The sequence below is a fragment of the Myodes glareolus genome, chromosome 15 (assembly GCF_982192425.1).
Source record: "Myodes glareolus chromosome 15, mMyoGla1.1, whole genome shotgun sequence".
NCBI lineage: Eukaryota > Metazoa > Chordata > Mammalia > Rodentia > Cricetidae > Myodes > Myodes glareolus.
Window position 1 is genome coordinate 38,318,725 of NC_142040.1, and position 27,704 is coordinate 38,346,428.

The 27,704-nt window shown below is 40.4% G+C and overlaps 1 protein-coding gene across 6 annotated transcripts in view; it reads right to left on the minus strand.

The window, feature by feature from the left end:
* Nucleotides 1-19,847, minus strand: part of Gpbp1 (GC-rich promoter binding protein 1) — a 65,296-nt gene extending 45,449 nt beyond the window's left edge. For 3 of the 6 annotated variants that reach the window (XM_085676717.2, XM_087896884.1, XM_085676715.2), the window contains exons 1-2: nucleotides 19,611-19,847; nucleotides 17,396-18,350 (exon numbers count right to left, since the gene is read on the minus strand). The gene's annotated coding sequence lies outside the window, so the exon portion shown is untranslated. The remainder of the gene's footprint in view (nucleotides 1-17,395; nucleotides 18,351-19,610) is intronic. The other 3 variants (XM_085676718.2, XM_085676713.2, XM_085676720.2) reach the window with 2 other exon arrangements.
* Nucleotides 19,848-27,704: the final 7,857 nt, after the last annotated feature.

Below are 27,704 nucleotides of genomic sequence, written 5' to 3' on the forward strand. Positions count from 1 at the left end.
TAAAATTGATATTTAATGGTTGAATAAAATGTTCTCCCCTCCAAAAAACATTATATTCTGAAAACTGGATGTTTTTAATCCTCAATTTTTAAGATTACTAATGGGCAATATGCAAAATAGATATACAATAGAAACACAAACCTAAAAAAACTTTACACGGCTGAAAACATAGCTTAAGCTGGGAATACAGCTTAAGGTGAGCCAACATTTAACCTTAGCATAGTATACTTACAGTATGCATACATGTCATGAGACTGGTTTTCTCTTTCTCTCTCTCTCTTACACAAACACACACACACACACACACACACACACACACACACCCAAAAAAAATCTTATCAAGAACTGATATGAAGCTAAAGAAATGATGTCTTGATGGTTAAGAGCACCTAGTACTCTTACAAAGGACCTAGCACCTACACTGGGCAGCTGACAACTATCTGCATTCACAGCTGGAAGATATCCAAAGCCCTCTTCTGGCTTCCAGGAGCAGTCGAAAATGCACACACATACACATAAACAAGATTTAAAAAAAAACTGACTATTCACTTGCAATTAATTCAGTACCAAAAAAATATCACTACTACTGCTTTGGTGCTGAGGCAAGGTCTCATTTGCCACAAGCTGGCCTCAAACTAACTAAGTGAGACGACCTTGAGGAATTCCCTCTTCTTCCCAAGTACTGCAATTACATTCTTGTACTGACCACCAAGGCCAGGTTATTTGGTGCTGGAGATCATCTCAGAATCAAATGGTTTGATGTACGCTGGGCAAGCAAACTACAAACTAAGCTCCGTCCCCTAGTCCTATTTAACGCACACAAATTTAAAGTGTAAGCATCGTGAGCTTTCTCCCTTCCAAGTATATTCACACATAAACACACATGAGTACATATGTGCTTTCATAACAAAGAAAAGGAGGCCAGGAACTTGAAGGGACAAGGGTGTGTGCGTACATGGGAGGGTTTAGAGAGAGAAAAGAAGAGAGCAATGACTAATCATATTATAATCTCAAAAAAAATTAAGTACGCAAATTTATACTTACTGAGTTTTCTCACAAAACTGAAACAGACTAAATCTTCAACAAATCGGTATACAGGGACTTTTTGTGTTTCAAGGGTTGGTAAACGTAAATTTTAAACTAGAATTGTACTGCAAACAGTATGGACTAATTGCAACAAAATTTAATTCAAATCAACTCATTTATTGAGTGGCCAACATAAACAGTTTCTGCTAAGCAGTAGAAGATATAAGGCACAGGACAGCAGTCAGCCCTGACTTCAACAAAAAACTAATAAATAATTGTAAAACTAGGTTGTAGCCACAGATCTTTCCAAGAAACTTTTTTTAAAAAAAAAGCTCTATTTATTTTATATATACAAACACCAGAAGAGAATACCAATATATATTTCATTACAGATGGTTGTGAGCCACCATGTGGTTGCTGGGAATTGAACTCAGACCCTCTGAACAAGCAGTCAGTGTTCTTAATCCTTGAGCCAGTCCCTTTCAATAAACTTTTAAGTATAATTTTTTTCTCAGAAGTATTTATTATTAAAAAAAAGTGCCAGTCGGGTACAGTGGCCACATGTTCTGTAATTTCAGTACTCGGGATGCTAAGGCAAGAGTACAAGTTCATGGCCCTCTTGGGATACAGAGCAAGAATGAGAAAGTCAAAAGGCAGTCAGGAATGGTGTCAACCTATCTGTAATCTAAGCACTTGGGAAGTGGAAACAAAGAATTACAAATTCAAAGTCAATCACTGTTATATTGAGAATTACTACAGGACAACCTTAGATAACTATGTAAGATCCTGTACCTGTATCAAAAACAAAAAAAGAAAAAAAAAACAAATCGTCAAAATTGTAAAGGATCAGATAAATGGAAGGACAAAAGGGGCAGATTTAAAATTATAACAAGTAGTTGGGTGGTGGTGGACACACATTTAGTCCCAGCACTCAGGAGGCAGAGGCAGGCAGATCTGAGCTCGAGGTTAGCCTACCAAGTTTTCGAAAAGCCAATAATAATAAGTAGTCTATCCCAAAACCAGTCAATAAATGACAGAATCTGGAAAATAGGACTCCGTGTCTTTATACACTGCTTAAGGTAAGAGAGTGATGCAAATGTATAATCTTAGCACTGACCAGGGAGGAGAATCAAAAGCTTAAAGCTGGCAGGAGCCTGTCTCAATCACACATACACAACTCAATCTCTCTCTCCCCCAACACACACACACACACACACACACCTTTAAAAAAGAAAAAGAACACCAATCTCTCAAACTTTCCCAAAGAATTTACTAAAATATGCAAACAATCTATTGCCTACCCTCAAGTAACTTTTCCTTGGGTCCTCTTTCAGTTCACAGAAGTACAAAATTTCTGAATTACACTACAACATAGCCATAGTTTTGATACTGGTTTAAAAAAAGCTTAAATGTTTACCCAAATGTAACTGTGAAGCCTCTTAGGTGCTTTGTTTATCCTTAATGTGTGTTTCTTACACATAACACTACTAGGCTATGTATAACCTACAGATGATTTAGTTCTATTTAACGAACAAAATTAAATGTCTTTATGGCAAAAGTATAACTAAAAACAACATTCTTGGAAAATTTGAAATTACTTTATCATGTAGAATTTAACTTTTTAAAATAGGGTTTATACACTAGGATCAATAATTATCAAGTAGCTGCTAATAAACTATCCTTTAAAATAAAAGAGTAGCTACCGTTAATTTAATGTTTTCAAACTTTCATTGTCGAAGACACAAAGACTACAATACCTCAAGATACTTTTAACTAAAAAGAAAATAAAACTTTCTTCAAAGTCTAATACAGAAAGATAATGAAATTTATCACTATTCCTCCCTGTCTGAAAGGCACACATAAGATGGGAGAGGCAGGAGACAAGTTTGCAACAGCAAGTGTGTGGAAATTAGAGGACTTTGGTTCTCTCCTTCACACTCTATACAGGCTCTAGGGATCAAACTCAAGCTGCCAAGTTTGAACTATTTCTGCACTGAACCATCTCACCAGCCCTAAATAAATGTTTTAAAAGTAATTCTCCTAACTATTTACAACAAAGTAACAGGTCTCACAACAGTACATTCAACTTTCTAGAATCACAAAATCTTCCGACTCAGGGGTCTAGTTATATCAAACCATAATACAGGTCTTAATAATCTTTATGGGGAAAATCAGTAATAAAGTCAAAATTTGTTCCCTGTCAACTCCGGCCTCTTAGGCTTCAAATAGACTACTATCTGTCTTCTTAGTAAATTAAGTATTTGGAAGGTTCTAACCTTCATAGAACTAAGATCAAAACATTTGTGGTCACTTTTATACACACACACACACACACACACACACTTTGAGGGGGATGACACATCTAGTTTACACAGGAAAAGTCTTTGAAGCATCTTATCATTCAAGTAATTTTCAACCTAATTTAGGTTCCAAAATCTTTCAGCACTCACCTCTTAATATGATTAGAGCCTCACCTCAGCAGTTTTCCAGAGCTGCCTAGTAAGTAAAGCCCTGGAAGGGTTCTATAATACTCTTTCTTACACAGAACCAAAGATCACACTAAGAAACTTCAAAATAGCAAATGATTAAAACTTCAGTCACTGTCAAGCACGGTAGCACAGGCCTTTAATCCCAGCAGTCGGGAGGTAGAGCAAGGAAATCTCAAGAGTTCAAGGACAGCCTGGTCGATAGTTCCAGAACAGCCATGGCTACAGGGGCACCATGTGGGGGGGGGGGGGGGCGCATGTGATCCTGCTGTCACAAATCTGCATTACCTTCTTCCATTCCCTCCTCTTAAATAATACAATACATAATAGACATTATTTGGTGTAAACAGTCATAGCTGGGTCAGACAGACAACAAAATAGGTGTAAAAAAAAATGCTTGCTGTTCAAACTTAGAGACTCAAGCTCATTTTCCAGAAGCCACAAAAATGTAGAAGGAGAGAGCATTCTTGTCCTCTGACCTCTATACACAAATATCCTGCACACACAAAGAAATAAATGTCAGCCTGAGTCTCAAAAATTCTGAGCCAGAAGTTGTACTTATCATTCTATTTCAAAGACTTAGAAATAGTGGATTCTGGTGTTTTAAATTTCAGATAAATGGCAAAATATCTCAATTTGATCCCTGTGGTTCAATTCAAAATTAGAGAAAAAAATCTTAAAAGCATCATAGTAATTGTTTATCAGTTAAACAGATTTAGAAGTTCATGCAACAAAGTATGTAAACCTAAACAAATAAAACAGCTTTTAAATAATCTGATAACAAATCAATTTGGCTATAAATAACCTTGTAAAAACAAATTTAACTAATCACCAAGCAGTTAAGCATCAAATTATAATAAAAATACTAACTACATATACCAAATTTAAGCCTCAAAAAAGAATACCTATGATGTGAATAATTTTGACTTTCAATAATAATACTGTAGAAACAATAAAAAATGAGAAAAGATATAAAGATGGAGATAGGAAATTAAGAGGTGATTTCAGGCTTTGAAAAACTAGGAAGGGTATTATGGGCTAAAAGAAATAAAGAGTATAGAAAGAGCTGTTCAGACAAAGAACAGTCAGAAAAAGTCTATCATATCACAGCTGAGTTAAAACTGAACTAGCCAGGGGCAGTACTACACAAAACAGTTCAACTTGCTGAAAGACTAAAGCAGGAAGATCCCGGGAGCCTAAGAGTTCCAAATCAAGCCCTCTCTCTGAAAGAAAAAGAAATGCAGAAGAGAAAGGAAACAGAAGGAAGTGGATGGATGGGCTAGTGAAAAAACTTTAGAAACAACATAAAGACTTTAAACAAGAAAACTGGTATTTTCAAGGAAAAAAAGGTGGCCAGAGTCCAATGGGCACTAAGATCACAAAGTTGCAGAGAAAATAAACAATGTAAAGACTTATACAATAGTATGTTTAATTCCAAAGGAAACGACTTGGAAGGCTTTTAAGAACAAAAATTTAATTTTTTTTTTAATTATGTGTGCCCACCACCACGTTCAGCACAAGTGCCCAGAAGATAGAGGTTCCCAGGATAGCTGCAATCAAACTTCAGTCCTCTACAAAAGAAGTTTACGCTTCTCACCCCTAAAGCCATCTCTACAGTCCCAATTATTAGTACTTTTAAAGGATCATTTTGTTCTGTGAATAAGCTACACAGTACAAATGGTAAAGAAAGGAGGCTAATGCAGTCATTCAAATGAAAACAAGATGCATTCTAGACAAGTGTAGAAGCAACGGGATAGAAAAGGAAGGACATATGAGATTATGAGGTGGAACAAAAAGAATGCTCTTAATAGAGTCCACGGGGGAATAGAAGCCAAAGATGATTTCCAAGTGTTTCATTTTGGTAAGGTTTATCAGGAAGCTGATTTTTACTAAAATAAAAATGAAATGGGGGGGGAGAATAACAGGTAGGGGCAGATCACTTGCCTTGCATGCATAAGACTAAATTCAATCTCTTCACTCAAAAGGTTAAGGCTGTAGTTCAGTGGTAACATGCTTGCCTAGCATGTTTGAGACCACTGAGCCCCAGGTTAAACCTCAAGTACTAAAGTGGGTGGCAGGGACAGGACAACCACTGACCTAAAGTTACCTTGTAAGTATAGAGTAAATAAGAGTACAGTATTAACATGTAGAGAATTCAAGAAAAATGGTTACATGATATGAAAATCTGGACTGAGCATTTAAGATTACCTAGATAGGACCAGGCATGATGATCCAAACCTATAAGCCCAAAACTCAGAGCCGGACTGCCACAAGTTCAAGGGTAGTCTGAACAACACATCACGTTTCCAGGCCAACCAGATGCTGTCTCAAAAAAAGCTAACTTTTTTTTATAAATATACCATTTAAAGTTATGATACCATACCATAGATTACCCAAGTAATCATACCTCAAGTAAAATATCTAAGCATTATCCAAAGTATAATACATTGTCTTAACAATTTTAAATGTTCCATGTATATATGAAATAGGTAAACACTATACACATTACACATATTGCTCATTTCAGTTCCTTCATTTTGTATTTACCTAACATTCTCCAATTCACCCTCTCCCTTTTAGCTGATTCCCATAGTCCTCAATTTCCCATTTTGGGTTGGCTTAGTTTTTGTTTAGGGTTTTTTTCTGAGGGGTTATTGTTAAGATAAGGTTTCATTATGTAGTCCTGGTTGGCCTGAACTTGCTATGTAGAGTAGGCTGATCTTGAACTCCGTTTCCAAATGCCTGAATTTCAGGCCGAAGCCTCCACACACAGCATCCCAAATTCTTAGTGGACCTCAACAACCCCAAATGGTATCACATAACTGAATGAGTGAATGGTATAAAATCTGGCATCAGTAAAAGAACTCTCAATGCTTGGCAACCAAAAATAACTCATAATCAAAAATTAATAAAACTGATGTTCAGACAATACTGATCCATACTGCATCAAGCACATTCACAATAGCACATTCACAATAGCTCATCAAACAAGCTACACACAAATGAACAATAAATGCTGCCTCAAACACCTGATTCAAAACTATACTGTTATCAGAAGCAGTGCTTTTACTATGCATACAAGGCTTCAGCTTTTAAAAATAATGGTTTAACCACATAATATAAGATTTAGTGTTTTCCTCTCACCATTCCTCAGCATGTACCACATCAACAGACTGTATTGTGTTATAAAGTTGGATTTTCCAGAACTGCTCTTTGAGGGTCAGAGAGCTCAGTAAAGTTAAAGGTGTCAAACCAGACTTCATTTCCCCAGGACACATGGTAGAAGGTAGAGCAATTCAGGTAAACTGTCCTGACCTACACAGGCATGCTATGGCACTCACACCCACCCACATAATAAATGGATAAATGGACTGATGGGTGAGTGGGTAAATAGGTAAATTTAAATATATATATAGAGAGAGAGAAAATAGCTGCTAATTTTAGTTTTTCGGTTTTTGTCTTAAATTGGGAAGTTTACTTAATGCTTTTTGGTTGGGTTTTATTTTTAAGGTTTCACATATAACACACTAGACTACAATTCACTATACAGCTGAATGTTCCTCCTGCCTCTTCCTCCCAAGTGCCAGGACTACAATATTGCACCACCATGCCAAGCTGCTGACGTAACTAAACTGTTAAGTAAACTTTGACAAGTGTAACAGATTTTTTTCAACTATTTCTGAAATGGCTTTAAACATATTTTTGCCATTTGCAGTATACTTAGACTAGACACTCTTAGCATTGATTACTGTATCAATAACATAAAAAATGCTGAAGACGCTTTACACCCTACATTTTCAAACATTCAAAGATTTCATTTTTGTAAAAAAATAAAAATAAGCATAGCTAGACATGGTGAGGCATGTCTGTAATCTCAGCATTGTTGAGCTGAAGATAGGTCAGGATGCCCTATGACTACATAGTGAATTAAGACACCTCTCTCAAAAAATTCTCAAAAAAGAGTATATTATTGTGTATACATCAACAAAAACATACCTTCAAAGTGGGTCCATGAAGAAACCTAAGTACATAAACAGGGTCTCATGTCATCTACATTGTCCTCAAACTCACTATTTAGCCTTAGAGAATATCCCTAAACTCATCCTCCTACCTTAGCCTCAAATGCTGAGATTACAGGTAAATAACACACCTGGCATAAAAGATCATTTTTTTAGAGGAATCATTACATTCTTTTCATTTTTATTTAAAACTTATGTGAGTATGAGACTACGGAAGTGTACACACACAAAGCCCATGTGTTTGTGTGGGTGTGTGAGCTGTCTCACGTGCAGCTTGTGTGTGCTGCTACAAGAACTCAGGTCCTCTCCATTGCACAGCAAGCACCCTTAACCAGTGAGCCAATTCCCCAGCCCCAATTTTTAAAATATTAATTTTTTTTAGTGTAAAAGCATTAAACTGAGGGACTAGAGAGATGGATCAGTAGTTAAGAGCACTGACTGCTCTTCCAGAAGTCTGGGTACAATTCCCAGCAACCACATGATGGCTCACAATCATCTATAGTAGGATCTGATGCCCTCTTCTGGCATAAAGTCACATATGCAGATAGAGTACTCGTTAATAAAATAAATATTTTATTTTAAAAAAAAGTTAGATTGAAAGTTTTCTTGGTAATATTTTGCCCTTAAATTAGTTTTAGAGTTTAGCAGGGCAGTGGTGGCACATGCCTTTAAACCCAGCACCCAGAGGCAGAGGCAGGAGGATCTCTAGGAATTCAATACAGAGCAAATTCCAAGACAGCCAAGGGTACACAGAGAAACCCTATCTTGAAAAACAAAATATACAGACAGATAAAAATCAATTTTACTTTTTATCCTCTACAAGAACCATTAACCCAAGCCTCATGCTGATTTTTATCTTCAATTAGTGGTACAGGGAAACTGATATCCACTTTTAATCAATTCTTTTTTTAAAAAAGTCACTACAGCACAGGATAGTGCAGACTAATTACAATTCACAATTAAACTGGCAAAAAAAATTAGGGGAAAAAGAAAGCAAACTAATCAGTAGACTATTATTCAGCCTCATATGTTCTTTCTTAAATGTATAAATTTTATCTTCAATTGACAACTACTTACAAAGGAAATTAGTTTCGCGACAGTCTCACTAGGTAATCAAACCACATTTAGGGGTAGGCCCCATGCCCAGCAGATGACCAACACAAAAGGAACTCAATGGTATTTTTGAGACTATTTTTTGCATCAAATTGCTTTGCTTGGTCATTTTTTACCTTACTAGTCTTTTGCTTATATATAACGGTTTCAGTTTAGCATTTTTACAAGTCTTTTTTTTTTGGGGGGGGGGACTGTCCTTCTACATGTATGTATTTCTTCTGCTTTGTTTTAATTTCACTCTTTTTGAAAGAAAGAAGGCGTAGTTGAAAGGTTAGGTAAGGTGGAAAAGACCTGAGGAGATGAGTGAAGGGAACCCATGATCAGACTATATTGTACAAATAAAATATTTTCAACTTAAAAAAAATGTATGAATTTACTCTGGAAGGATGTACTTCAATGGTAGAAGACTTACTTGCTTAGCATGCACAAGACCAAGTCTTCAATATAATGTACTAATGTACAATATGTAAGAAACTAGTTGTTTTAACAATTAGAAACTGGTATGGTAGTCCAGACCACTTATCTATAACCCCAGTACTACATAGATAAAATATAAAGATGTCAAGGTCCTGGCCATCCTGAGCTACACTGAGACACTATCATAGAAAAAAAGAGAGGGGGAAAAAAATGGAGGGCTAGAGATGGCTCAACAGTTAAAAGCACCCAGCTGTTCTTCTAGAGGACCTAGGTTCAAGTCTCAGGACTTCAAGGCAGATCACAACTCTCTGTATGCAACTCCAGTTAGCTCCAAGGGATCTGATACCCCTCCTTCTGGCCTCCACCAACACCAACATGCCCATGCTCACACATACATAGACAAGCAGGCAAAACACTCATGCACATAAAATAACAATAAAAAACTTGTAAAATATTTTTTAAAAGGAAAAACATGCAAACTAATCAAAAACATTAGTTTTTAAAAGACAAGATAAGCTGACTAGGGGCACATGCTTTCAATCTCAGCACTGGCAAAACAGAACCAAGAAGCAAAAAAGGATCCACCTCCAAGATGAAGACCAGCCTGTCCTACATAATAAGTTACAGGCCAGCAAGAGATGCATGGCAACACATATATGCATAGACACACAAAGAAATGAATAAAGGGTGCTTTATATTCTAGACTAATCATACTATGACATTACATATTTAAATGTTACTTTATTATAAATTCCTTTCATTTACCTTCATTACAAGTATATAATATTTTGCTCCAACATGAAAGAGGGTATTTTGTTTCAAAGATAGTTAATTCTATCAACTAAGGTGGATTAAAAAGAGCCTAGAAGATTAATAAAAGACTGTGTAGGTCTAGTATGCACTTTCAGAGATTTTAACAGAAGGCTCTATCCTGAATACAGGTGGTGCCAGAATGGAATTAAAGGAAAAGAACAGAAGAGGCCAGTGAACCATGCAAATATTCTCTGCTTCCTGCATTCTGCTCTGCTCTTGCACCATGACGGACTGAAGCCTAAAATAAATCTTTCCTTATCTGACATGGTTTCTTTGAGATTTTGGTTTCTAACAGATGAATTTTAAAAGGACTTAAAGAGCTAAAGTATAGACAAGTGGTATACGTTTCCCTAGGTGCTTCTCCTTTTGTCTTGCCCTAGGCTCTATCTCCAGTTCCAAAAATACATGATGTATACCCAGGCATGTAACACTTGCTTGTACACCTAGAACTTGGGAAGCTGATGCATAAGTTCTGGGCTAGCCTAGGCTATAAAATGGTACCTTGTCTCAGAGAAAGGAGGGAAAAAGATAGAGAGGGAGTGGGTGGGGAAGAGGGACAGAAGGGAGGGGAGGGGGCAAAAAGGAGAGGGAAAGAAAAGAGAGAAATGCAAAGAGGAAAAAAGAGGAGAGAAGGAGGGAGAGAAAGTCCCTCCCCCATTCTCCAAACAGGTTTCTACCACATCACAAGTTCTAGTGAACTGAAACCTAAGGGCTAACAGTCACTACTAGGACATCGTTTCTACTAAATCATAATTTACACTCGGTAAAAATCAATCCCCAGCACCACCTCAAAAGAGAAAAAAAAATTCAAATTCTGGTTTTGTCACCTAACCCTTAGGTTAGGTGACTTAATCTTAGACTGAATTTCAATGTATGATTGATATTAGATAGCTCATTTTAGTTAATGTTCACAAGGACCCTAAGAATTAGTTATGGTTGGATGGCAGAGATGACTCAGAGGTTAAGAGCACTTAGTATTTATTACCTTACAGAGAACTTGAATTTGATTCCCAGAACTCATACGTACATTCCTGATTGATTATTATCAACCTGCAAACTATTATCATATTCACCTGGGAAAATAAAATTTAGTTGCTGCCCAAAACAAAAATATATTCTAAAACAGAATAGTATTTTGCTTTTCTCATTAGCACCTGAAAAATTAACTGTAAATCTTGATACAGAAATACATGTGTTTAGAAGAAATATTATTAGTTGTATAACCTTAGCATACTGTCTGAAATCCCTGTGCCTACATTTTCTAACTGTAAAGTGAGAGTAAGTGTCCCACACAGGTGTCTATAGAACTAAAACTTAAAAGATTTAGAATAGCCTAGGACATGCTATGAACACCAATTCAGTACTGACTAGTAAGATTCATTAGCTGAAAATGATGCTAGAACACCCTGTAATCTCAGCATTCACCCATCTGAGACAAGAAATCAGAAATCAAGCCCAGCTTGGGTTAGTTTCAAGACAGCCTGAGATATGTGCTAAGATCCTGTCTCAAATGATTCGCCCATTATGGTTAAAGTTAATATCTAAAATATATGACTATCTACAACAAGGTTTTAATGGGCAAACATATCAGGTGTGGTGAAATATTCCTGTAATCTCAGCACTACGGTGGCTGAGGCTGGACAATTATAAACTCCAATCCAGACTAGGTTACAAAGCAAGAAAGGGGGAAGGGGGAGGGAATAACAGTGGCTATTTTCATTAAGTACTTAAATATTTCTGAAGATATACAAATGGCCCAGTTTGCGTAAGAATATATTCTATTAGTCACTAGGGAAAGTATAACAAAACTAATGTTTACAAATAGAACAACCAAGGGCTAGAGAGACAGCTGGTGGTAAAGCGTCCTTGCTGTTGCTGCAAAGGACAGGTTATCAACCATCCGAGTGAGGCAGCTCACAGCTGCAACCTCTAACTCCAGCTCCAGGGGATCTGGTACTTCTGGCCTCTAGCAACCACCAAGCCACAAATTTAGTTATATCTATATACATATAGATATAGATGTATAAAATTTAAGGGGGGGCAGAGATTATGTGATTAAGAGCACTGGATGCTCTTCTAGAACACCTGCGCTCTCAAGTACCCAGCACCCACATGACGGTTCACAAGTGTCTATAACTCTAGTTTCAGGGGATCCAATACCCTCTTCTCATCAGGCACAAACACGGTACACATAAAAATATACAAGCAAAACTCATACATATAAAAAAAATAAAACCTTTCCTTTTAATTCATTTACTATGCTAATTGAAAGGCCAGTATGTGGGGGAAGCATAAGCAATAAACAGGACTGGAGGTATAGCTCGGTAATAAATTACTTGCCTAGAATGTGAATCTCTAGATTAATCCCTTAATATGGCCCCTAAACAAAAGAAAACAATGCACCTTATCTCCACAAGTCATACAGCACCTGGAAAGTAAGTCTACTGAGTGTATATAAATACAGAATATACTCTCCCCAAAACTATTTAACACCCCACTCTACTCTTGCGGAAAAAAGATTTTGATTATTTATGTGAAAAGCCTTCCACCCATATGTACTTTACAAAAAGGTCCATAAATCTTCTGATCAAAAGTATGGGTGGGATTCCCTTCTATTTTGTCTTAACTTCATAAACCTTTTTAGACATGCATCTAAAAAGGCAGAAAGTGGCTGAACCTTGGTAAAAGGTATTACACATTTCCTTCATCTCAGATTACCTGCTCTAGGAGATCCAAGTGGATTGTGGCTCTAGTTGACATCGATAGAGATTTCATGAAAGACCTAAAGCGAACTAGAACATCAGCCAAGCTACTCCTGATATATTTTAGGGAGGTTTCTGAGACTTTTAAAAGAGTAAAGCGGAAAGCAAATAAATAAATTAGCTGCTTCCTTAAGAAGAAAACAACCCTTAGAGTAAGATACCAAATGAAAATTATTGAAATGGGGAAGCAAAGCTATGTAGCCCTAAGAAGTCAAAGATAAAATTTCAGGTTGGCATCATGGAATTCGGGTAACACCATTAGCAAAAACAAGAGATAGAAAGAATAGCTCAAGACACTATAAACATTGGTTTTACATATAAACTTAATTAAGTAAACTCTTTAAGTAATATATATAATTTACATATCAACTTGGCAATTATCATTTCTACCAGTTTAAATGAAAAACTTAGGCAAAAAAAAGATTAGGGTAAATACACAATATCACAATTCCTTTTTCTACGTATTTGATATTCTCAAAATTATCCTTTTCTTACATCATACCTGCATCTAAATAAACTATTATCTCAACGTCTCATGGGGTCAGTGAAATAGCTTCCCAGATATAAAGTCACTTGCTGCGAAGTCTTAGCTGGATGGTTGAGAAAACCCAATTTCTGAAAGATGTCCTGACTTCCACATGAATACACAACACATGTACACACGCAGTCTTTAAGGTTTTCATTATAAGTGAGACAGACAAGGCCAAATATAATGGCACAGACCCGTAATTCGTTTAACTGAGGAGCCAGAAGCAGAAGGATCATCTCAAGTTTAAGACCAGTCTGAACTGCACAGCAAATTCCAGGACAGCCAAGGTTAAACACTGAAGTAATGAGATGCTGTTTCACTCACTCACTCACACAAACAAACACACACACACACACACACACACACAATCAAGACAATATGGTTAAAACACAAGATCATCTGACGTGGGTTCACATCTCTCATTTATTTACTTTGAAACTAAACTGTCCTATCTTTCAATGTTTTGGTTTTTTGTTTTTGTTTGTTTGTTGTTTTCCTTTTGCTGTGCATCCAACTCACCAACAGCTTTAAAAACAAAAACCTACATAGTAATTTCAGGGCAAAATCAGTGAGAAAGTAAGGCACAACAAATATTTAGATCCATATTTGTTAAGAGACTACCAAGGAAAGAAAGTTATTATCCAAATGGCTATTAACAAATAGAGAAACTGAATAGTAGCTTCTCTTAGCTTCCCCATCCTCTATTAGTACAATGAGGGTTAACCAAAGAAAAGTGGGAGAAATGTTCAAACAGAATGAATTAAAAGTGGTATCCACAAGAAGACAGTGTAAGTAAAACACAGCAATTCAGAGTATAGACTGTGCTGGGTGTAGAGTTTGTCCAGCATGGATGAGTGTAAAGCATACTGATTAAGAGTACAGGCTTGGCTGAGAATACTACTCAGGGCTAGAGTTTGTCTAACATGAAAGAGGCCCACCCGCAATACATGGGGGGTGGGGGAGGTTTTAAGAGTATGAGGAGCACAGACATTATCACTTGGATTCTCTTTCTAAGCAAGCAACTCTGTTCCAGCCTCAACTTTCCGAAATTTTCTCATTTACACCACTATAATTATCCTACTTTCCTCACAGTATTAAGAATGGATATCATTCCCAGCACTCAGGAAGCAGAGGCAGGTGGCTCTCTGTGAGTCCAAGGCCAACCTGGACTACAGAGTGTGTTCTAGGACAGCCAAGGCTATAAAGAGAAACCCGGGGGGGGGTGGGGGGGGGTGGATTATCATGTAAAAGCAGCAAAACACATGACACCATAATCTGTAACTAATTATTAAAACACCTCATTTAGAACATGAGTAAGAGAACATGGGGTGGAAGAATCGGTCCTAGTAGTGCTCTAATTACTAATTAGTAATACTATACAGTTCAATTTCCAGAAAGTAAAATATTGGAAAACCATCAAAATAATCAGAAGGGGTGGAGATGTAGCTCAGTTGGCAAAATGTTTGCTTTAGCTTGCACAAAGCTATAGGTTCAAACCTGTGAGCAGAGGGGCATGCCTTTAATTTCAACCCTGAAGAGGCAGAGGCAAGCAATCAGAAGCCTAAGGTCACTTTTGACTTTGACCCTGAACTCCATGAGACCGCCTTAGAGAAAAGAAAAATTCAGATGCTGGAGAAATGGCTCAGGGATTAAGAGCACTGGCTACTCTTCTAGAGGACCTCAATTTGGTTTCTGGCACCCATTTTAGAGTGGCTAACAACTGCCTGTAACTTCAATTCCAAGAGACTCTAACACCTGGCTGTTGAGGCAGTGAAATTTACAGTATTTTTTTTTCAAGTATGTACATCTGGTTTCTTTATTTGCTGTTTGAGAGGTTTATTTTATTTCTTTTTTGTTTTTGATGAATTTCAAGACGAGATTTCTCTGTAATCCTGGCTGTCCTAGAACTCAGCTATGTAGACCAGGCTGGCCTTGAACTCAAAAGAGATCACAGCCTCTGCTGGGACTGAGTGCACCACCAAGCCCAGCCCCAACACATCAATTGTTGACCAACTCTATAGACCAGTTTCACAATAGACTACCAAGGAGTCAAGTATACAAAGCTGGTTTCTGAAGTTAATTTACCCTGATATTGTTGCTTGGAAATACTGGAAATTTCAAGATCACAAGAAAACAAATATGGATTTTTCTATGAATAAAGGTAAGGTGATACCAATTCAATTTCTGTTCAGAGTTTTTTGTTTGTCCCCACCACCCAATACTTTCAATTTGTCTGGTCTGAAACTCATGCTGTAGATCAGACTCCTGAATGTTGGGATAAATAGGCTAACACCACCACGCCAAACCAAGTTCAATTTCTATTTCATATTAAAGATACATACTTTTATAAGAAATTTCAAAAGCCAATTAATAGGAATGCGGGAAATTCAGGCTCTTGGATCCCTAGTGATAAACAAATGTTCTCATCAATTTATTAAAATACTGCACAAAAGGCCTGGTGTGGCAGTGTACAGATAAATCTCAGCACTCTCAAGTCAGGAGGATCAGCCACCCACAAGGAATTAACTGTTTCAAATATTTTTAAAAGTTTAATAATGACTAAAGACCTTCTCATACAAAAAGCGCATATAATCCAGTCTGTAAAAAACAGGGAATTGAACTCTAATCCCAACTTCAAAGCAGAAAATAAATGTTAAGCATGAATATCCAAATACCAACATTTAGACTACTGCTTCTTCCCTTTTTTTCGGGACAGAGTTTCTTTGTGTAGCTTTGGTTGTCCTAGAACTAGCTCTGTAGACCAGGCTAGCCTCAAACTCAGAGAACCAAGTTCCTTGGCCTCAGTACTGGGATTAAGGGTGTGCCACCAACACCCAGCTAGACTACTGCTTCTTTTGCTTTAAAGGAACTAACAGAACTCAACAGGTTAGCAAGGGGAGAAAACTGCTTAGAAAAAAATGAACAATTTACTAAAGTTAGTAAATCTTTGGGAGAGTATTGAAAAGTTATAATCTTCTACCTCAGAACAGGTATTAGATGAAATAAATTAAGCATAACCATATTAATCTATTTACTAATTGTGTGAAAATACACTTAAGTGAATTTTTAAAAAGATCACACCACAGGGCCTGGAAAGATGGCTCAGCAGTTTAAGAAGGACCCAGATTCAATTCCCAGCACCCACATGGCAGCTCACAATTATCTGTAACTCCAGTTCCAGGGGATCTGACACCCATGGCAAAACGTCAATGTACATAAAATAAAAATACATTTTAAAAAAACCCTCTGCAATCCCCTAACACACTGAAAAATTATACGTAATAGCAAATAAAAAACACTCGACCCTAAAAAATTCAGTTATCACTAAAAATTCTTATATTTATTAAAAGAATTTCTGCTAGACTAATAAATATCACAACTTAAATAAAACTATCTGTAAACTTAAGCCAGCACAACATTCCTGAGGGTAGGGGGGAATATGTAATTACTATGCTAGTTTAAAGGTTTTTAAGTCAACTCCCCAATTCCTCTGCTTCTCTCAGTAATGCTTAGAAAACTGAAGAGTGTGAAACACAAAACAGCTTCAATAAATTGTTCCAAAAACTTAATATCTGTAATGGGTTAAAATATTAGGAATAGCTAAGCCTTAAACAAGCTTATCCATAAGATACCAGATTTAAAACTAAACTTGCATTATTTTGTTTTACAACTACCTTACTCTAAACTAGATCACTAGACTGTATGTATAGAAATGCAGCATAAACTCACATTTACAAAGTAAACTAGGAATCAAGACGTAAGGCATTTAAAACATAAAACCAACCAGATATGTGAAATGTGTAGGATTTTTTTTCTAGGTTTCTACTATTCTGCTATTCAATCTAAAGTGAATACTGACCAGATATGTTTGTTTTTAACTTTAAAAATACAAAAACTAGCCAGGTTTGTGGTAGTGCACACCTTTAATCCCAGTATTTGGGAGGCAGGGGGCTCTAAGTGAGTTTGAGGCCAGCTAGTTCCAGGAAAGCCAGGACTGTTACACAGAGAAACACTCTCAAGAAAAGAAAAAAAAAATTTTAAGACTGTAATAAGTTTGAAACATTTGTAAGCCTTAAAATATTCTCCATTCCAATGTACTATATAGCTAATAACTATTTTCAAACTATCCAGAAACTGAACCAAAAGCAAAATTTTTTCTAGACACTGAAAGGTTTGCAGAGTAACACAGGATCAATGACTCACATTATGATTACAAGTGAATTTGCTCACCGTGAGAGTACTTACAAATCCCCAGAGGACTGCACAGGAAGGTGTTGGTTTTTTCTCTATAAGCTTTATGTTTTCCAGTTTGTTTTTTTATTTTGTATCCTCTGAAATATCCAAGTTCTTTGAAGATACTTAACCTACGACTATTTGACATAGAGTTATTTGAAGTCAGCTACCCATATTTGTTCTGAAGTTTTCATATGGCTATATCCAGAATTAGCCAGGTTCCTCGGATTCAAGAGCAAGGTCTTCTTTACTATTCCATGTATTTGTCACTGCTGTACTTATCCACTCCAGATGAAATATCCAATTTATGTGCAAAAAGCAGAAACAAAAACAAAATTCCACATCTGAAGATGACTTCTAAACATCAGCATCTACAGAGACAAATAGCTATCTCAATACTACCATGCTGGTGTCAAAGTGGAACATCTTACATTCCCAAGGAAATAAAAGATAAAAAAAAGAAAAAAAACTCTGTATTCTTTCAATGGCTTCATTTAGAAAAGCTGTCCCATTGTTATATGAAAACAGCTGAAGTCAAAAATTACTAAAACTTTCAATAAGGGTAAAAAGAACTGCCACGAAACTTCAGCAATATTTAAACAGTAATTTGAAACTATTCAGTACACAAATCAAACATATCTTACAGTTTTGGCTGAAGAACACCAAAGGAGAGGGGAAGAGACAAAAATAACACCAGACGAAATACTTTAACCACTTATATAATCCGTTTGAACCAAAATACTGAAGAAATGACTGGGTCTTTTAGTAGCACGATGAATTTGTTTACCAATATCAATTCACTTCAGAGATGATTCTTGTCAATTTTAATAAACTTCTGGGGCAAAATGACCCAAAACAAAAACAGAACTGTAATTCCAAAATGGCCACTTGAAATATCCGAGGCCTAAACAAAACCTAGATGATCATCTTCATATCTGCATAATTCAATCACCTGTAAAAGTAATAAAAAAAACTTAAATCACAGTTTTCATTTTTCAGATAAAAACTAACCACCACTTTGGGGCGGTGGGAAGGATCAACCCATGGTGAGAACTCCTATAGGTACATCCCTAAAAAGAGAGCTGGGAAAAGAGCCTAACCCTCAGTAAAAGTCTACTGAATGAAAAGGACTTCAAAGTCGAGGGGCAGAAAACAGTTGGTGACGGAATCAGTGAGCAAAGTTCCGATTTGAACTTGGAACTGTGTGCAGGAGGATCACCAGAGGTTGTTATGTGCAAAACTTCAAAACTTTCTGAGCAAATATTAAAACTATGAAACGGACACACCATCTCACAACGGATCTTCCCTAATTCTACCCCATGTACCAAAGGAAAACAAATGGACAGGTGGTGCTGCCAAGGAGCGTCAGTGAACCTAACTCCGAGGACCAGAGGCGAAAAGAGAGGACGCTCCTTCCAAAATTCAACGTCTCGGAGATCAGAGCAGCTGGATCTCCCCACTAAGGCAGGCTGGGAAGGTGGGAGGGGAGCGTGGCAAGGAAGTCCCTAAGATTCGCCTTGAGGGGCGACTTCCCAGCCTCGGGGCGCAGCCGTGGGATCAAGGTGCCAATCCCCATTTCCTTGAATCAAGCAAACAGGTTTCGGTCAAAACTCAAAGTGTGAGGGACACGGAGCCCCACTCGTACACCGCGTTAGGGACGGTGTTCTCCCCAAAATAAAATAAAAGAAATTCCCAGGTGCAGTCCGACCCGGAGCCCACACGACTTCGGAGCGCAGGCAGCGCTCGTCTCGGCGAGCGACAACCGCGGCAACTGCCACGGCGCCGGGCGCGGCGGGGAGGGGAGGGCGAAGCGCCGGTGAGCGGAGCGCGGCCAGGCCCCAGCTCGGCCGCGACTTCCCCCGGCCCTCCGGGCCGGTGCCCGGGCAGGCGCGTGCCGGGCCCTGAAGCAGCCCGACGCCACGGCCGCCGCCGCCGCTCTTGGCCTCCGCCGAGCACCCCCCCACGGCCCCCGAGGCCCGCCGCCCACCTCTTCCCCACTGCCGCCGCCTCCGCCTGCGCCCCGCCGGGCTGAGTCACCGCCGAGGGCGGCCGCCCCGCGCCCCACGCCGCCCCCCGGGCCGCCCGCAACCTCACGCCTCGCGCCACCAACGCCGCTCCCGACCCCCTCTAGCCCCAACGCCGACACGGGCAACCCCCCCCTCCGCCCCGCTCGTCCCCGGGACTCCCGTCCGGGGCCTGGGGACACTGTTACCTTCTGCCCCACCAGAGGTGCCCCTGGCCTTGGGGTGCCGCTGTGCTCGATCCCGGGAGGAGGTTTTCGGTACTTTGAATAATCCCCTTTTGCCGCTTTTCCCTCCCCCACAACCAGTCTCAGTCCCAAAATGGCGCCGACCCGATCCGCAATGTTCTGGGCCAAGTCTCGCGAGATCGTGGAAGGTGGCGAGGCGGGGAAGGAACTGGAGAGGTTGAGGAGTGAGCGGAGGAAGGCGGGGCGAGGCGGGTGAAGAGGAGGAAGAAAGGGTGTGGAAGAAGCCGTGCAAACGAACCCAAGGGGCGGGGCGGCAGGAGGACGGCCTCCACGACAGAGCCTTCGGGCCCAAGTAACCGCTCACGCCCAAGTCCGCGAAGCTCCGCCCTCTACGTAGGGCGCCTGGGGGAGGGGAGGGGCGTGGTTAGTTAGGGGCGGGGCTTTGAGGAAGACCCGGAGGCTGGTCCGCGCCGCGGGGGTGGGGGGAGCGGAGGGGGCGGAGGCTCGGCGCGGTGACGTCAGGAGCAGCTGGAGCCGGGGATTACCCCCTGCTGCTGACGTGAGGACGGTGAACAATCCCGAACGTTCCGTGGAAGGGGGGGGATTCCCGGCCGTTCCCGGAGGAGCGCCCCTCTCCAGCCGCAGGCCCTCCCCGAGCTCGGGACGGTGGGGTGGGCACGAGCGAGGGTTAGCGAACAGGCGGGTGGGCGCGATCTCGCTGGGTGCGCGGTGCTTCTGCGTCTGCCGGACGGCGGAGCCCGGACCGGCCGCGTCGCTCGCTCGCTCGGCCAGAAGCCGCCGCGGTGACTCGCGGGCCGCTCGCTCGGCGCGGGCTCTCCGAGGCGCGTGGGCGGAGCCGGCCCTGCTGGTGTCCGAGTGATTGGGCGGCGCGGTCGCGTGCCGCGCGGAGCGTGCGGGACGTTAACACGCGGAAACCTGGCTAGGGACTGCGAGGCTTGGTGGGAACCCGGCTTTCCCAGGCGTGCACGGGCTGAAGGATAGCGTCGCGCTAGTAATTCGTGTTTTCTAACAAATGTTCAGCGGATAGATTGTTGCACCTGAGTTGTCCTGGGAATCCGCATAGCGCAAACCTTTGTTGTTTAAAAACAAAAATAAGTGTTAGAGTATTCGGCTTCCCTAAACGTGGTAACTGAAGGATCACTTTGGAAAAAGGTGAAGTTGACATTCCAAGAGAAGGAAGGTTGTGTTTAGAAGAAACGAGGGTATAACGGGCGTATAACGAAGAAAAATCAATATTTACCTCTACATTCCCCAGAGCCACGGGAGCGTCATGTGGCAGAAACTAAGCCTTTATATGCATTGTGGGGTTTGTAGTTTTAGTGCAGTATTCCTAAAAGTTCGCCAACTGCCGCAATGTAAACTTACCCTAATTTACACCTCAACTTTTATTCATCGTGGAGATTGCCACCTTGGGTAATTAATAAATGCCTCCCTGTGTACAAAGGGAAAGGTTTTTTTTGGTTTTTTGTGGGGTGTTTTGTTTTGTTTTTTTTGTTTCTTTGTTTGTTTTGGATTTTCGAGATAGGGTTTCTCTGTAGGTTTTGGTGCCTGTCCTGGAACTAGCTCTTGTAGACCAGACTGGCCTCGAACTCACAAAGATCCGCCTGCCTCTGCCTCCGTAGTGCTGCGATTAAAGGCGTGCACAGTCACCACCCGGCATGGGTGGGAGAGAGGATTTAAAACTTAATGAATGCTATCTGTTTTAATCCTGTGCCAATCTCTAAGGTGTGTTTTTCTGCTTTTTCACATAAGGAAACTGGTTTTATATTAAAAACTATTCCAAGTTACTCTCTGGACTTTGACTCAACCTGATTACCAGGTTTAAACTTCAGTTTGTTTTAGGTGGATTTATATAGGGAGCAGGCAAGGTTGCAGAGAGGCAAGGATTCTTGCTCTGTCTCACCTCAGAGGAGTTAGGTAGCTAAGAATAACACCTGGTCCTCCTGCCTTTGCTTCCCAAATGCTGGGATGACAGCCCCATCACACCTAGCTCTTGATTTTTGAGCTAGAATCTCAGTTAGGAAGCCCAGGCTGGCCTGGAATTCTCATTATCCATTCAAAGTCACAGCTCCCGGTTTTATGTTCCTGGTTCTGAGAAGTATCAAACTGGACAGACTAGAAAGAGGTGGGAATTATGGGTACATGAGAAGAAAAAGGACTAACTCTCACTAACTCTTAAGTCAAGAATTCAGTGCAACGAACAACACTTGCCTTGAAGTTTACTTTTTATAGAAAGCTAATCCAAGAAAGTTAAACTATCCCGGCTAACAGCCAGGTGGTGGTGGCACACGCCTGTAATCCCAGCACTCAGGAGACAGGCAGATCTGGTTTACAGAGGGTTTCAAGACAGCCAGGGCTATACAGAGATATTGTGTCTCAAAAAAAAACAAATAAGAAAAATATCGTGGAGTCGTGGGCCCCGCCAGCAGATCGCTGTGAGTTCCAAACCAGCCTGGTCAACACAGTGAAAATCCAGGCCTTTCAGGGCTTCAAATGAGACCCTGCCCCAGATTTGAAAGAAGAAAGTTAAAATAGCAATGAACTCTGTCTGCATAAGGACTCGGTGCGTGTAACCGCATGATCTTACTCTTTTCCCTGATTTCTGGAAATCTGAAACAAAGCTTGCTTTGTTTTGTTTACAGTGACAGCACCCTAAAGTTCCTTACAACCCTGGTGATTCGGGGTTTAACTTTTCAACTGCTAACTGCCCGGTGCACCTCAAGAATCACTCTGTGATCTTATTTAAATTCCTTAGCAAGTCTTTAAGCTTAACCTCAGAACATGCCAACATCTTACACACAGAGATCCTGTAAAGACCATGAACTGTGACCACCTTTGAAATCTATGCAAAAAAAAAAAAACAACAAAAAACCTAAGTATGCATTCACTGTGCTACCTATTGCCTATTGGCGTGTCCTGAAGTCCTGGAGAGAAGCCGAGGTTCCAGCATTACCTGAAGAGTCCCTGCGAACCTGCGAACACTGCGAGCAGCCGCTCAGGCTGCTGCAGTACAGGCTGTCTTGGTCAGCTTGCCCGTGCAGCAATGGCAGAACCAAAGGAGCTAAGTTTTCAAGTGCCAGGTTTCATGGTGCACACCAGAAGTCCCAGCACCGTGTGTGTGTGTGTGTGTGTTGTACACCAACGGTACCAACACCGTGTGTTGAAAGCTGGAAAATCAGGAGTTCAATGCCATAAGACTTTGTTTCAAAATGTTGAGAGAATTGCAAATGTTTAAGGGAAAACCAAGTACTTTTCTATTTGTCAGACTGAGAGAGGCTCTTTAAATTGTTCTTTCTACCTGCTAAGAGCACGTGTTACTTGTCTAATCACAGAAAAAAGAAAAAACAGTTAAACATAAGGACCTCTTAACAGTTACACCAGACCTCCCATTGTTTTCTTCTACCTTTAATGAAGTCTTCGCAAGGCACATCACATAATAGATTAATTTATAAATAAGCATAACATTGTACCATCGGAGGGAAGAGAACTTGCACTTCTGTAACCAAGCTCTCTACAAGAAATTTTTCCTTTTGTTTACATGAAAATTTAGTTAGTTCTGTCAGTAACATTATAGATATTAACCGCCTACATCAACTAATATAGCCCAAGATTGTATTAGGTCAAATCTACAGTGCTGTTTGAGCTGTATACCCCCAACTTACAGGTAAGAGTGAAAACTGAGGAATTAAAATGTCCACCCACTAAGAACTGGTTTTAAAAAATAAAGTAAAATGGCCAGGTGGTGGTGGTGGTGCATGCCTTTAATCCCAACACTTGGGAGGCAGAGGCAGGCAGATCTCTGGATGTTCGAAACTAGTCTGGTATACAAGAACTATCTAGTTCCAGGACAGGCTCCAAAGTTACAGAAAAACCCTGTCTCAAAAAACCATAAAATTAAATAAATAAATAAATAAATAAGTGTGCATTAGTACTTACCTAGCACATGCAAGACCTTGGTGCTGATATCCTCTAGGGCCACAAAATGGACTTGGTTTTCCCTTCAATGACAGATTTAAAAGGAAGAAATTTAAAAGTCAAGCAAAGCCAAAGTTTATTGAAAAAGGACAATTTTATTTGGGTTTAAAAAGAAAGACCTCCAGGCAGGTAAGCTTTAAGTCTCAGCAGCTGCCCAAAGGAAAATGAAACTGATAAGGAAAAAGGATGCTTTTTAAATTAAGCCAATGTGGAGGTCAAACACACAGCGGAGAGGAAACTCTAGAGAAAGAATAAGCAACCAGGCGGTGGTGGCGCACGCCTTTAATCCCAGCACTTGGGGAGGCAGAAGCAGGCAGATCTCTGTGAGTTCGAGGCCAGCCAGGTCTATAAGAGTTGAGTTCCAGTACATTCAGGACTGTTACACAGAGAAACCCTGCCTGGGGGGGGGGGGGGAAGAGGAGGAGGAGGAGAAGAAAACTCGAAGAACCAGAAAAATCATGGCTCATTGGAAGAGTTTTCCTGGGTAAAGATTCTGGGATGTAAAAAGGCAATATCTAAATCCCAGCACTCTAGAAGCAGAGGCAGATGGATCTCTGAGACCCAGCCTCGTCTACAGAGCGAGATCCAAGACAGCCATAGCTACAGAAAAACAACAGAAAGGAATTATCTATTAAAGGGATAATTATTCCACCTATGTCTTTAGCATGGCTTAAATTGAGCCCATCCTAGTGACTATCTCACTTTCCTGAGGAGAGAGAGACCTTGGCTCAGTGACTGCCTAGCTGGATTAGCATGTTCTGAGTAGCTTAAAATGTAGGTCTCCAGCAAGGCCGGAGAGTCTTTCCCAGACCCTTTATGTATTGTTGCTTGGGGTTTGTTTTATTTTCTTTTATTTGAGACGGGTTCTCTGTGTAGTCATGGCTGTCCTGGAACTTGCTTTGTAGACCAGGCTGGCCTCAAACTCACAGACATCTGCCTCCTGAGTGCTGGAATTAGAGGCGTGCGCCACCATGTCCAGCCCAGAACCTTTCTTCTTGACCGTGAAAACTGAATTCTCTTGTGGGCCTTTGTAGTCACCATGTCAGTATGATGCCCAACACCACACAAATAGTAAAGAATAGTTTGAATAGTAATCACAGCCGGACTTTTTGCTCTATATATTGTTGTGCATAAATTTGAATTTTTGAAATAGTATATATTCGGATATACTATTTTTCTAATTCATGCTTACAACTTAATTGCCATGCTGGTGAAATGGCTTAGCAGATAAAGGCTTTGGCAGTCAAACTGAGTTCAATCCCTAAAACCCATGCTGTAGAAGAAAAGAATCCCTCCAACAAGTTGTCTTCTAACCAATAGAAATTCTCTAATTCATGCACACATATCACAATAAATAAGTAATAAAAATGTCCCAAAGTGTATAACTAAAAGGAATAAAATGTGTGTTTGAAATAAATATTTATATGGGAAACCTTTTAAAAATCCTTGAAATCTCTTCTGTGTTCTATCTTAAAGTCCTGTCTATCTCCACATGTAGACAAGGGTTGAAAAAAAAAAAAATGGGCCCTGGGAACTCGGTCCCCTCCAAGAGCAGTAAGTGATCTTAACCTGAGAGCCATCTCTTGGGCTCCTAATTGCTAAGTTTTTGCCTGTCTTTATCACGTGGACTCAAAGACCCTAAAAACAGTGTTAGTTCTCAGTGTTATCCACAGCAACCAGTACAGCTTCAGTCACGCTGCAAATTCCCCAGCAATGTTTGCTGAATGCATGGCTTCCCACTGTGAAGATTAACTTTAATTGCCAACTTGATTGAACTAAAGACCGCCTACAAGATTAATGAAGCACACCTCTGAGGGTGTCTGTAAGGGCAATTACCGAGATCAAGAGGGCTCTGACCTAATGAATGGATTAACCTACCGAGATCAAGAGGGCTCTGACCTAATGAATGGATTAACCATTGATGATTCCATTAATAGGTTCTTGGGAGGTGGTAAAAGGTAGGATAGTGTCCCTGTGTGCTGCATTTTGCCCTAGCCCTTTCCTGTCTCCTCTGCTTTGTTTCTCGGCCACTATGACCGAGCTGCTGTGTTTTGCCTGCTCCCTTCAGGGATGGAACTGCAAGCCTGAATCAAAGTTTCCCTCTTCCTGCCCAGCCTTGGTAACAGCAGAAACTAACACGCCCACCTTTAGTCTTTGTGTTAACCAGCTACTATATGTATTCAGGATTTCTTTTATCCTTGAAAGAATTGTTTCCTTTCTTTGCCTGCTCTCCTTCTCAAATTTTTACTATCTTCAAAGAGCCAGCTGAAGCAACCAGCAGCTGCAAGATAAAGCTTGACTGTCCTGAAGCTAGGCTTGTTTTATCTGTCCTGTTTTGTAACTTTTCCTGATAGACGAGTCTTTGGGACACTGTTCTTTCCTTCTTTTACTTTTTTTTCCCATCTTTTGTCCCCCCCCCCACACCCCCGTTTTGTTTGTGGAGATAAGATCTTGCTATGCAGCTGTTGCTGTCTTTGAACTTCCACAATCCTGCCTCTGCCTCCCAAGTGTTGGGATTATCATAAGCATGCTTCATCATGTCCAACTTCCGGTGACATTGTCCTGTTCACCCGCTTGCCCTGCCACAGTTCAATGCATAGTAGAATTCCATAGAGATCTAACTAGGCAACCCAGGCTGGCCCCAAACTCACGCTTCCTGCTTCTGTCCGCTGAATGCCAGCGTTGTGAGCATGACCTGCCCACTGCCCAAATCTAGGTAATAAGTTGAGTTTTATTATTTATCGAGGCTTGCACACCCTTAGTGTGATCTTACTAGTCAGGTGACAGAAGCAATGGCACCCACACAGCTCCTGTTCTCTAGCATTAGCAGACCAGTCTCTGCGGTCACTGCCAAGGCACAAGAGATCTCCCCATCTTTTCACTGCCGGGGTTCTGCCTCTCCACGGATAATTCATATGGAAGCTCAAATGCCTTACTTGGAGAAAAATCAGAAACAGTTTCTCTTTAGTGTGGTCACACCCTCTTCCTTCCGTGCAAGTTTCACAAATATGAGTTGCTGATTAATGAGTCCTCCTCAGAGGACCTCATAGGGGAAGAACCTTTGCTTTGTCCACTACAGTATCCCCTGTACCTAGCCCAAGGCTGACCTTGTAGGCAATACTCTCTAACCAGTGAAAGGTTAATAAATATCATTATTTTTTAGTAGTGCTAGGGGTTGATGCATGCTAGGCAAATATTTTGCTACTAATATGTATTCCAAACGATTTCAGGAAAAAGATGTTGAGGTTTGGGGATTTTGTTGTTTTTGCTATCCTTGTGAGGAGGCTAAAGAGATGGCTCAGTGCCTAAGACTGAACTAGAGAACCCAGGCTCACTTCCAGGCACCCACATGGCAGCTTACAGCTCTGTAACTCCGGTGAGTTGTTCTCGCCTCCACAAACACTGTACCCACATGGTGCACAGATACATGCAGGCGAAACATATAAAAAAATAAAGGAAAAACCACCACTTTCCTAGGTCTTTGGATTTTCATTTCTGAAAGCTCCTAACATATGAAATTTGGTTAAATAATTGTTATACTTTCCTTTTTAAAATGTATTACTTGAAAATTTCACACATATATACGATGTATCTGCTTCCAAATCCCTCCTTCCAGTGCCCACCAGGCCACCCAACACGTCCCCCCAATTCCATGTCCTCTTTTTTTTCTTTTACTCATCCACTGATTCAGATTAGTGGGGCCCACATGAGCATGAGTGTGGGGTCATCCCCTGTTTTGTGGGCACTAGTGGTCACTTCCCGAGAGAAGAGTGAATCTCCCTTCCTCAGCGACCACCACCTATCTCCTCTCAGCTGTGGATAATTCAGCTGTGATTGTTACCACTGATAGTTAGAGTCGGGAAGGTGGATTCAGTCCCCAGCACCACATAGAAGTGGGCACATGCCTCTAATCCTAGCTCTTGGGAAATGGAGACAGGAGGATTCAAGGTTGGTCTTGAATGAGATCCCATCTAAAAATGATTAATTGTCAACTTGACAGGTCCTAAAGTCACCTAAAGAACGCGCTGAAAACTTTATTGAATTAATGGCTTCCAGTGCAATTACATGGAAACCCTCACAAGTATTCCCTTCAAATGAATT